Source organism: Mus pahari, chromosome 12 (assembly GCF_900095145.1).
Source record: "Mus pahari chromosome 12, PAHARI_EIJ_v1.1, whole genome shotgun sequence".
NCBI classification, from domain to species: Eukaryota; Metazoa; Chordata; class Mammalia; order Rodentia; family Muridae; genus Mus; species Mus pahari.
The window spans coordinates 19,104,415-19,116,140 of NC_034601.1; positions in this window are offsets into that span (position 1 = coordinate 19,104,415).

The following is an 11,726-nucleotide window of genomic DNA, read 5'->3' on the forward strand; positions in this document are numbered from 1 at the left end:
TCTTCTATCCCCTGTGGGTTCCAGGTACACCCATGGCGCACAGCCATACATGCAGGCAAAATACTCATATACATAAAATAAATAAACTCACCTGGAAAAAAGGCTTTCCCAATTGGTTTGCTTACCTGCTGTGTTAAAAATGTCATCCACGCAAAGAAAGGCACCAGCTGGTAGGAACAGCAGCTTTCAGAACATTCATATTTGGGAGAGCTTCTCCTAGGACCGGAGCCTGAAGGATCTGTGTTTCTGAAATAGTTGGGGTGGGGCCATTTAGGAATGAAAACCTTTCCACACAAAAGCCCCATTCAGTTCATGAAGTTACATGTGACCTCATCAGCACCCTCCCAAAACATCTCACAGGGAAGGGTCAGATGATACTATTGTTGATGTGAAGTCAGTTTCTGCTCCTCAGTTAGAAGGACCAGAGGCATCATGTTTTTCTTTCTTTAAAAAGCACTTGGAGTGCACTAGAGACCTTCAAGAGGAGAAATAATGAGTCCTGTACTGTGTTTTGCCGTGATGTGCAGTGGCTCAGGCTTTTGTCCTAGGGAATGTTTGTCAAGTACATCTGTTATGTGTCCATTCTTCTGACTACAATACTCCTTAAAGACCCAGGTCTTCTCCTGCAGGCTGTTTTTGGAAGAAAGCCCCTGCCAGACATAAGCCCACTGTGCATGTGTACCTACCTGTGGGCAGGTATGGGCCCCATGCTGACCTGTTTTTGCTGGAAATGCTGGTTGGGGAATGGGGCTTCTCCACTTGATTTACAGCCATGTTTACATTTTTACAGAGTCTGTTGAATCGAGTCAAAATGAGGAAGAGGAAAAACAGAAATGTACAAGGAGAAACCAGTTTCCTCCTATGGATGAGACAATACATCCCGCTTTTGCTTAAATTTGAGTTTAATAAACCTAATGCTAACTGTAACTTTAATCTCCTATCCCTTCTCCAGTCCAGTGGTAGCAGAGCTCCTGCCTTAATTTCTGCCCCTGATTTCTGCTCTATCATTTACCAGGGTCTTGCTTCCTTCTGTTGTGAACCTCCTTCCTTGTACTGGCCTGCTTAGTCTTATCTGTACCCTAAAGACCACCCACACTAGAACCTTCTCCCTATGTAAGATAATAAAAGGGTACCCCATTCCTCGATGTGTTTGAATATATTATTTAAGAAGCACATAGGAATAATAGAACATTTATTTGATGTTGAAGAGAAATACTTGTTATTTACAACAATTTTTTACATTTGAAGATTAACTGAGAAACTGGAAGAGTTTTTATTTCCTTCTCCTTATTGTAAGAGCTTTAGATTTAAAAGTTGATGAGAAAGAGTAGGGAAAGGCATGTTGGCAGGGAATTAAGGAGATTAAGGAGCCTAAGAATTGCTCATGGCTGGAGAAGACTATGGGTAAGGGGTTGCATGTGGAAGGACACACAGCTGTGCACAAACACTCAAGGAAGCATAAGGTCTCCTGAGCAGACTGAGCTGAGGGCCTATGCACTGTGCCTTGTGTGCTCTCCAGATGTTCTGCAGGAGCCTGCCTCTCTCTTATGCTTTTGACTCATGCTGATTTAGAAAAGCTGGAAGCAAAGGGACAGGAGGGTGGGGGTGACCTGCGAGCAGGATTGTATTTGATATTGAGAGAAAATACATCAGATACTTATTTTAAGTCAAAACTCTGTCACACTGATGAAATGAAGCCCTAGTCTTGATATAAAAGAAGTCTGGGAATTTCAACCTTTCAACGTGTCTATGTATATTGGTATCTGGGCTTTCGGGAAAGGAATGGGTCTGTGTTTGATTTGTATTCTACTAATTTACACTGTAGAATATTTTGTCATTAAATAGACTTCTGTCATCCTTGAATGACTTCAGAATATATCTGTATACACATATATTTAATAAATATCTTTATATCCTAGATCTGAACACTTGCTCATGGGAAAGCCTTCTAGCCAGAAGCTAACAGCCCTTCATGCCCACTATGAATGGTCTCACTTAAGTCTAAACTAAAGCAGGTGTCTCTGCGAGGATCTTCAGGGTGAGAAAGTGCTATTGGAACTTTGGGATCTTGGCTTAAATATCATGAAAGGAATTCATCTTTTGTTCTCCATCCTTTTCTGCTCAGTTACTCTATTTTGCACTGAGAAAAGGCCCATACTGCTTGAAGCATTTCCACAGTCCCAGAGTTAATAGAGGAATTATTCAAATGGGAAAACCATCATAGTTTATTCTTAAGCCCAAATATAACTGATGGGAGCAAATAAAGCTAAAACAACTAGGCAAAGGGCTGTAGGGAACAGGGGTGGAACAGGATATTCTCATAGAATGAAAACATCACCAAATAAGTCACTAACTCAAGTGCGGAATTGTATCATTTGTGCTGAAAAAGGCTGATGGTCAATCCAGTCACCAACACCAGCAGGAGAGTCTGTATCAGTGGCTCCATGGACCACAGCTCCAAATTGGGATGTTGTTTGTGGTCACTTCCAGCCTAAAGGATTTTAAGACTGATGTAACAAAGTCTTGTAGCTCTACCTTCCATTTTGCAGAAGTTCTAAGAAGAGAAGAACCAGTTAAATGACACTGAAGAAATAATCTGAGTTGGGAGAGTAGCTCAGTGTAGAGCACTGGCCTGGTTAAGTCTGAGTCCATTCCTGACTTGCGTGTGTTTTCATGGACCAACCACCAAAGAACTTCAAAAGTCCAGTCTCAGATGTTAAGGGGATGAGAACTGTTTTGAGTGTAGACACCAGCCTATAAGAAACAACGGAAAAGCAAAACAACAGAGCCTACCCACAGATCTGACAGGGAAAGAAAGAAAAATCAAGTCTCTCTGAAAGATGCCTGAGGCAATGACAGCAATGGAATCTGGACTCTCTGGTGATCGTCTGGAATTTTCAGTAATATCTTTGAAGTGGTAATGGTATTGTAGCTAAGCAGAAGGGATTTCATTATCATTATTATTATTAATTATTATTCCCAGAAGGGTAGCTCTTTCCAAGCATGATGTCAACATCAACAGCTGACTGGGAACATCAGAGAAGACAATGGATACACTGCAAGAAAAAACATGCTCTCACTGAAGATTACGGAAACGGCTTCATGTTACTACTTTAAGTTAACATTTCTGCTTGGAAATGTGCACTCAGTCCCTTTCATGTGGTCTGTACATTTGCTGCATCTTCTGCGTACATGCCTGTGGGCTGGGGCAGGGCATCCTTCACTTCTCAATTGCAATGGTGGAAGCTGTTCCCTGCCCCTTGGCTTTTCTTTGCTTCTTTTTCTGCTTTATGTACGTGTTTCCTGTAGAGCTGGAAGCTGGATCCTGGGTCTTGTCATACAAGTGCTCCATCAGTGAGCTATGTCCCCGACTCTTTTTCTTCACAAGGAGTAATCTTAGTGCTGTGAATTTAAAACTAGATTCCCCCTCCCCCTTTGGGATACAAATTGGAAGATTAAATTTCCCTTGTAAGTTCTGTTTTAGCTATGTCCCAAAAGTTGTGACACATCTAGTTAGTGCTGAATATTTCTAAATTCACTTTCAATACCTCATTTGATGCGATGCATTATTTATGTGTACTCTTTTATTTTTAAATTTGTGTGGGCTTTTAATTATCTTTGATAATTAATTTCTAATTTATGTGCTATGATTACCAGACTTCTTGAAACATGACTTGGGAGTAGATGGTCAATCTTTGTAAATATTTTATATAACCTTGAAAAGATGAGACTGAAGTTTTTTTTCTATGTATAGCCACTGAGGGCACACTTTTAGCTACGTAGAAGGTACAGAGTCAAGGTTATCTCAAACAAAGACTGGGAAACTGTCATATTCTAGCGAAGTCTACAGAAACACAATGAATTAATTGCTGTGGCCTGCTACATGAGTGGGGAGAGCTTTCTGTTAATTCATTGCTTATCAGACTTGGCTCATTATTCTGGGAACACCACAGTGGTATGGAGTTTGAAGGCTTTGGTAGCATTGCTGTGTTAAAGAAGAAACAGAGGCCCCAGGCCAGAAGCAGAATCAGGATGTAACCTCCAAAGGTCCTTTCCCAGGGACCAGCCTCTTCACAGAAAAACTCATAACCTTCCCATTGTGCCACCAGTTAGGGACCAAGTAGGCAAACACATTAGCCAGGAGGACACTTTACATCCAGACCACAACACATTAAGACCACAACACATCCAGACTACAACATGTGATTTTTCTGGATAGAAAGGGGCATTGTAAATCCAAGGAGATTATTAATAAAACATGGGCTCAGGTTAGTAATGCTATTGGTTCATTGGTTGTGATGAATACATGATGTTAGCAACAGGAAAATCTGACCATATAGAAACCCATTCCGTATTAGCTTCAGTACTTCTCTGTGAATCTCTGTAAAGTTTAAGAAATACATTCAAACAGAGGCCAAACATCCATGGCACTTCCCAGAGAGCAAGTACAAAATCCTAGCTAAATATTGACCATATTCTTACCAAGCCTAAGAAGTTGATTATAATCTTAAAATGGATGGGCGGGGGATGTCAGAAAATTAGTGATATTGAGAGAAAATGAAAGATGCTATAGACAAGAATCCTCAGACAAAAGATTCCTATGTTAGTTAATTTTGAATTGCTGTGGTCAAATACTAGTGAGAAACAGCTTAGGGGAGGAAGGATTTACTATGGCTCAGAGGTCCTTTATCAGCTCAGCAGGAGAGGGAGGGTATGGCTGGATCAAGCAGCTCACCTCCCAGGGACCAAGAAGCTGACACAGGGGAGCACACTTGCTCATTCCTTTTCTTCCCTTTTATCCCCTCTAGACATTCAGCCTGCGGGATGGTGTCACCCATAAATAGGGCAGGTATCCCCTTTAACTGGTCTCCTATGGAGGAAAAGGCATACCCAGAGGAGTCCTTGTGCTCATCTTTATGTCCCTGAAGTGCTAGAGAAGCAGCTGAGTGGCAGAGCGTTTTTCCCACATTTACTAGGCAATGGGTTCCACCCCCATCACTGCAAAGACAAAAGAAAAATCCCCAAAGACTCTTAGAATCATCTGATATATATATATATATATATATATATATATATATATATATATATATATATATACACACACACACACTCTAAAAGATATGTTCAAAACAAAGATATACCAAAAAGCTAAAGCTAGGAGAATAAACATCAGCTACACTGTGCATTTATTTATAGAGAGTTATGGAGCCAAAGACAAATAGAGAGTGAGTTCTCCTTTTCCCAGAAACTCTGCTATAATTGCGAATTTACCCTTTGTATATTCTAAAAAGCTTCATGCCTTGGTCTAGTGAGCAGCCATTATCGTGATCAGTTTAAAGAGCAACTTTGTAGATTTTGAAGCCCTTCAAGGCAGTGCTGCAGACTAACCTTAAAAGAAAACATATGGGTGCCAGTGTTCAGCTGTCACACCCACCCTTAGGAAGCAGGGATTATAGAAGCCAAAGTCTTTCAGCTACCTCCAGACCTATTTTCTCTACAGTTTACTCCCCCCTTCAAGTAAGAAGATTTACTGTCTAAGAACAAGATTGTAACACCTCTTCAGTAGTAAAGAATTTTCAGGAAACCACTACCATTTGCTTGTGGTCTAAGTAAGGTGTGTACAGACCCCAAACTTTCTGACCTGGAGACTGACATTTAGCCTGTGATATATCGAAATTCTCAATTTCCTGCTCTCTGGAGCCTGTAAGATTCTCCTCACCTATGGAAAATGACAGGCGAGACCACACAGACAAAGCATTCATTCCCACTCCCCCCTACCACACATACTTTAGGGCTTTCATCTGCAGTATATGTCAAGTCAGGGGGAAAAAAAAGAATGAGCTGAGGGCTGTTTTGCACAGAGGAATGACAAAGCAAAGAGGGGAAGTATATTAAAAAAAAAACTCCTTTGATATAAAAATTGTCTCCATGTTATCCATTTCATGCATATTCAGTTATGATCTGTGCAGCTATGACTCAATCAAGTATTAAGAGCCCCGAGCCAAGAGTGATTTTATTTGCCCTCCTTCGTCTAAAATATAATTCACCCACTTGGGAGCCAGTTAGTCATCATAGTTGTAAAAGGGCAGAGAAGTATGTTATGGTCTGATTAAATTCAAATAATCCGGACATCTCTCTCAGCCAGAGGACATTGTGTGTCCCTGCTGGTGCTCTCTTATAGAGACCATTACCACATCACTCGCCCTGTACCAGTGTTTTGAGGAGGTAGCAAGGGCTGTTTTGGTTTTCTTGCAAAAGTTAAAGGGTGACAGAGACATGTTCTGGTAAACAAAGCAGGAAGTAAAAGAAACAAACAGATTTCCTGATGCTCTGCCTAGTCCCCAAGAAAGCTTTCTTCAGACAATCACAAGTTGGAGGCAGTTTGAGCTCCTCAGGGTTTGTTTGTTTGTTTGTTTGTTTGTTTTTCCTTTTTCCCCACTCTGTCAATTACCTGTCCTTCAGCAATCCCAGACCACAGACCCTCCTCCATCCATTCATCAGCCCCACCCTCCATTCATCTCTTCTGCTACTTGTAGTTCCATGCTTGCTATCATCCGGTTGGGACCATGATGAACACCTCAGTGTTCTTCTCGATTCTGCTGGGCCCTTTGATCCATACTGAATATAGCAGCCAGATGAAGGGACAGTCACTCTCCTGCCTCAGGTCACTGATTGCTCCTTGACATCACAACTTCCTGACCACTGGTCTGTCTCATGATTGAAGCCCATGACCATCTCAGCCTGAGAAGTTTTGAACTCACACTGGTCAACTCATTCTTGTCACTGGTGTCTCCATGCACACATGCCATCCTCAAAGAAGACACACCTAGTCTCAAGACCTGAATAGCTTCAGCCATTGTTCTTGTCACCACTGTTTTATTTTTGGAACTTACCACTCAATACCTGGCCTTTAGTTCTTTCTATACGTTGTATTTTTAACACACTTAAACCCCGCCAGTTCTTCCTTCTACCACCCACTCAATGCCCCCACCTTTTCCCACCAAACTTAAAGATCATTTTGTTATTGTTGTTTTGTTTTTCTTTCCCCATTGAATCCAGTTTGCACTGCCCAGTTACTGTGTAGGCTTTGCATCTTGCCTCCTGCCTAATCAGCCTGCCAGGGATTGTATCATTTATGAAAAAAGCCTTCCTTTGCCCCTCCCCGCAGCACTCAAATACTACTAACTTCACAGCTAGTGGCACTATTACATATCTACCCACGCCTCCCACTGGAATGTTGTATGACTGGAGCTTTCAAAGGTCTTGTGTGTGGAGTCACAACTGCTGTGAGCTCATATGCGCTTCCTCCCTCGTGTGTCTGAGAAACACTCAGTGTCCTATGTTTACCGCCCACTACGTTTACAGTCATTCTGCTCCATGTTCTGCAAAGACCTGGAGCCTCAGGATGGGATATGAATGACAAGTTTGGGGCTTGTTATGTATATTCTTTCGTTCTCTGCATGCTGGTCAGTTGGCAGTCTGTGTTAACTGACATCTACCCCCCAAGAAGTAGATTTTCTAATGATGGCTGGGAGATCATCTGATCTATTGCAATAAGTCCTTGCAATTAAGTCATGACAAATCATTTTAATAATATTAAATTTTGTTTAGTTCTGTTTTCCACCCGAGTTCAAAAGACTCATGGGCTCATGCAAGAAGGTCACTTGTCTCCCTTCTTCAATGATGTATCCGTAACATCTAGTAGAAAGATTGGTCATTTGTAAAGTTAGTGATGTTCCTAGTGGGAGGGTACTTATTGCTTATGGAGAGGAGGAACAGAGTAAAATTGGTTTTGTCTGCAAAATGGTAATGAGATCGTCAGTGTTAGTTGTCATCTTGACAGTTTAGAGTCACTTGGGTGATGGTCCACTAGGCATGCCGGTAGAAGATTGTCCTTTTTGAGTTAATAGCTGTGGGAAGTCCCACCTTAAGAGTGGGCAGGCCCAAGGAAAAGTATGGGGATAGAGAAAACTGAGTGTTTGCACGTATACATTCCTTGTCACTACAGACATAATGTAGCAGTTATGTCACGCTCCTGGTAACTTCCTTACCATGATAACTTGGAATTATTATCTCAAATAAACACTTTACTCTTAAGTCGCTTCTGTCAGAATATTGTATCACAAACAGGAAAAAACTAATATATGGAGTATTTTCTTAAAAAAATAAATTCGAATTTTTAAAAGAAAAAGAGCTAAGTAATGACACCAGTTGAGACCATTGTATTCTACTTTTGAATTGAATTCAGAGATACTGAAAAAGTGCTCATTTGACAAATATGACTGTCTGTCCCCTAGTCATTTCACCACCATCTTTGGTAAAGGGTTGTGACAGAAAATTTGTTGCCTAACCAAGGACCACATGCCCCAGTTACCTCTCAAGATCGTGGCTCTTTGTGGCCATTTTCATGAGCTGTAATCAAAGAAATGCTAAGGAAATGATGTTTTCACTTCCTCCCAAGCAGAATTGCCTTATTTCCATGTCCTAACAAGACTCAGGATGCTCACAGCTTTGTTGGGAGCCTTGTGCTAAATATATCACATCTCCTACACTGATGTCCTTACCCACTGGCCGTGTTGACTAAGAAATCTTTTATATTGTGTATTGATTTGTGCACATTAGGATCTACCTGTAGTGTTTCTGACCTATCAAGTAATATTATCTAGGCTAATCATGGTAAGTGAAAAAAAAAATCCCAATAACAGGTTTGCTTCTTTTGATACTTTTGTTTGACTCTTGACAGGCTTAAAGCAAATGCATACTTTCCAAACTTTTGGGGTACAAGCTGGAGACAAAAAGGGAAATGATTCAAAATCATGTGACAAGTGACCTGAAACTGGCCATATTACTGTACAAAGACAGCAAAGGGACTTCTGTTCTCACAAGGTGCACAAAGAATGTCTCTAAACGTTCTTCTATGACATAGTATCTTCAAATTTTGCTGAGCTCTGAACTACGGGAGACCAGAAACTTACATGTTGTATTCTTTCACTCTCCAAATAACAAAGCTTCCCGTACCTTGGCTGTTTTCTCAAAAATATATCTGACAGTTATAAAACCAAGATTCTTATCTGGATCATCTATCATTGTCATGAAGCTGAGCATCTCTCCTCAGTGGATCCAAATATATTTTCCCTAGAAGGGACAGGGTCTTGATCACTCACCATTGGGTCGTGAGATGTTATCTTACAGAATGGATTAATCGTCGTCTAGTCCCTCAATGTCTCTAGTTCTATTGTTGTAGAGAAACAAAGCTTCATTAACACGAAACAATCTTTGGAGTGGCATTTTGAAGATGAGAAACTCTGATCCTGGTATGGTCTCGGAAAAGAAAAATAGATTTCAGGTCATATATGTGATATTAATCCTGCTTGAGTGTAAAACATCATAGTGGGGGTTCTGAGCCCCTGATAATCCATGAGAGCTGCTGCTCTATTACCACTTTGTCCACCAAAATTCATTCTCAATTTCCACTTGAGTGCCCCCCCCCCAATATAATGGGGGAAGCTTGGATCTTCTTTCTGCAATTCTCTCAGAATTTGAACATTCTAGGCATTAGCACGCATACTGACTGGGTAATTCTTACAAAGTTAATCTCTTATCTCTCCTTCTACAGCTGTAGGAGGTAGTTCCCTGTCATGTTAAAAAAAATGTTTCCTGGGGAAATGTAACACACAGATCTACTCACCCCAGATAGGGAGCCCATGACAGTCCAAAGTATAGGTAACACCAAATCCATCTTGGTGAAACTTGAGTTTCATTGGGCTTACTTACAGAAACATGATGTTTTAGGGGAGCCACTTAAATCCAACATAGCTAAAAACCAGGTCAATGACAGAAATTTATTGTAATCAAGCCGCTACTGATTGATCAGGGCCGTAGAAGAGACTCCAAGGCTGAACTGTGACCCTGAAGAGAAACTGCACAGCAAATTTAAGGATGAGACCACAAAGCAAAGGGGAGTTGGGTTGGCTGTAACACTGACCAATCATATTTTGACATAAGGGATTGAGTGAGGGAGGTTTCACCAAGCAGATTAGTAGTAGGTCCCTGGGCCTGGGAACATGAACTTAGTTTGGCCCTGCCAGAAAGATGAAGTTGTCTTTAAGATATCCAGGCTCAAGACAGCTGCTCCCTTACATGTTGTCCCTGAGATAATCTGGACTCAGGTAATTGTTTCCTTATTACAGATGTTGCTCAGTTATTGGGATCTCCCTAGCTCTCTTATGGCCTAGAACCTTGAATTTAGTGTCTCCCTATGATTAAATGGAGTTTGAAACGAAATGGTAGTACTTGGAATAAGTTTCCTCTGTTTGTTTCCAAGTGGCGAGGAGTTACTCGAAGGAGCAGAAATGACTGAAGGACAACTGTATCACTAACGTCCACCCAAGCATGGATAACAACTCACAAATACTGGATACCTGGAGTACAGTGCACAGCATGCAGGGACCTCAACAGATTGGGGAGTGTCCGTTCCAAGTGACTCAGTTGGTCTAAATCTCTTCCACGCAGCTTGGCTGGTTTCTCCTTCTTCCAGGCAGTTGGTCTGGTCTCAGGGTCTTCTTGGAAGCCTGGCTCCTCTGACAGTCTTCTTCGTAGCTCAGCTTTCTTCCCTGAAAGGGACTCTCAGCATCTATTAATATCTCTGCCAGAGAGAGGCTTAGTGAATCTGGTCAGTTTCAGGGACTTCCTGAAGCTATCCTTGAGTAGAAGATTTTTCCGGTGGATGGGAGGTTTCAGTTTCAGATGTAATAGTAGTAGATTTTCTGTGATGAGCTGGTCCCTCACTGAAACACCAGAGCATTTTAGTTCATTCTCTCCTGCAGAGATCCTTTCTAGGAACTAAACTTCTGAGAACTTCATGTTTCTGAATAATAAGTACAGACATACAGAACGAGTAAGGCATCTAGCCAGTGACTCACAGTTAAAGACTCTGGTCAGGCTCTAGGTTATTCTGGATAAAAGGGACTGTACTTGGTCTGACTGGCTGCAGCGAATGTGTAGGGGAGGGCAGGTAGGTAAAACCACAGAGACTGATTTCTGTTATTTGGCAAGGAACAAGCCAAAGTTTATGGCATAAGTGATTATTCATAAACAATTCAGTCTTCGAGTCATTATTTCGGGAATGTGGCAATGGTAAAGCCTGAGGTTACAAGATTATAAGAAAGTATGTAGATTAAAGTATTGAGATTGTTGGAACATTTGGGGACAAATGGCCAGGATGGTGGCTGGTCTTGGTGTGGCTCAGGCAGACCAGAAGTCTTCCCAGGCAATAGAAGACAATAGTTAGCTCACAGGTGTAATTTCTGGTTACTAGAAAAACATTTGTAAAGACATTGACTAACTCACAGAGAGATAATTAGGAAAAATACCTTAATTTGTTAATTAATATAAAGTATGTATAATATACTTAATGTATAGTATGTATACATTATATAGAATATATTTATTTTCATTCAAAGGCCCATTAATTTCCTTTAAGTGTGATTACATGAACAATTATTTATAACTTCTGAAATTAATATATGCATTCACATACTTCTAAATTAAGTCATATATTACTAGACAGACACAGGGAAGTCTCCTGCTTTGTTTCTTCCAGCCCAGCAGTCCTGCACCCCACATCAATCACAGTTAGCTCTCTGGTTACCTGCTTAGCATTTGCAAACCTATTTGTGAATAATATGTGTGATGTACTAACTCAATTGTACAAATTTTCTGTTGAC